Source organism: Fukomys damarensis, unplaced genomic scaffold, assembly GCF_012274545.1.
Source record: "Fukomys damarensis isolate Sample0158 unplaced genomic scaffold, DMR_v1.0_HiC HiC_scaffold_36, whole genome shotgun sequence".
In the NCBI taxonomy this organism is placed as follows: domain Eukaryota; kingdom Metazoa; phylum Chordata; class Mammalia; order Rodentia; family Bathyergidae; genus Fukomys; species Fukomys damarensis.
In genome coordinates, this window is record NW_022900948.1 from 8,829,378 (window position 1) to 8,830,208 (window position 831).

At 30.4% G+C, this 831-nt stretch overlaps 1 non-coding gene across 1 annotated transcript; it reads left to right on the plus strand.

The window, feature by feature from the left end:
• The first annotated feature begins 474 nt into the window (after nt 1-474).
• Nucleotides 475-610, plus strand: LOC117284385. The gene has a single exon (XR_004515462.1). It is a non-coding gene; the product is annotated as a U4 spliceosomal RNA (small nuclear RNA).
• Nucleotides 611-831: the final 221 nt, after the last annotated feature.

The window sequence follows — 831 nt, forward strand, 5'->3', positions numbered from 1 at the left end:
CTTCCTAGTATAGTTATCATCATTATCCTATTTTTAAAGTAGTTAAAACAAATTATCTAATAATTACATTACACTAGTATGTTACCTTAACTAAAAGTGTCGTTTCTTACTACAGACTACAAATGATATGTTAGAATAAGAAATGACTTGAATGTAGAAGCTCTACCACCTTCTGTGTAACTGTTTCTCACCTTAAAAATAGAAACAAAGTGCCACCATCAGAGCAGTATCCAAATTAAGACATATTTACAACAGTCATAGAGTGATTTCTCATTGAATTGTATGCATTTCTGTCACCTTCTATTCCTGTCTCAGACTCTCTTTAATATGTCATTTTGCAGTGTTTATCTTTTCCTCAGAAAATGTTTATTCATATTTGATGCAAGCATTTAAAATACTCTTTGAAGGCTTTTTAAAATATCACTGTCAACAACTAAAATAATTTTTATTCTTACAAGTATTTACATTGTCTCTAGCTTTGCGCAGTGGCAGTATCGTAGCCAATGAGGTTTATCCGAGGCGCGATTATTGCTAATTGAAAACTTTACATTGTCTCTAACTAATCATATAGAGGAGATCAAATCCTCAATGAATTATAACCTGTTGTAGTGTGCTTGTAGTCATAGTCATTTTCTTCATCAAACATTAATATATAGTATTGATTATATTAGCATATTGAATAAATAATTTGAAATTAAATTTTGACATAGCTATAAATATCATGGAATTTCAGTATTTATTTAAAATTTTAACTGGGCACAATAATGTATTCCTTTAATCCCAGCACTCTGAAGTCTGAGGCAGGAAGATTGCAAGATAAAGACCAGCCTG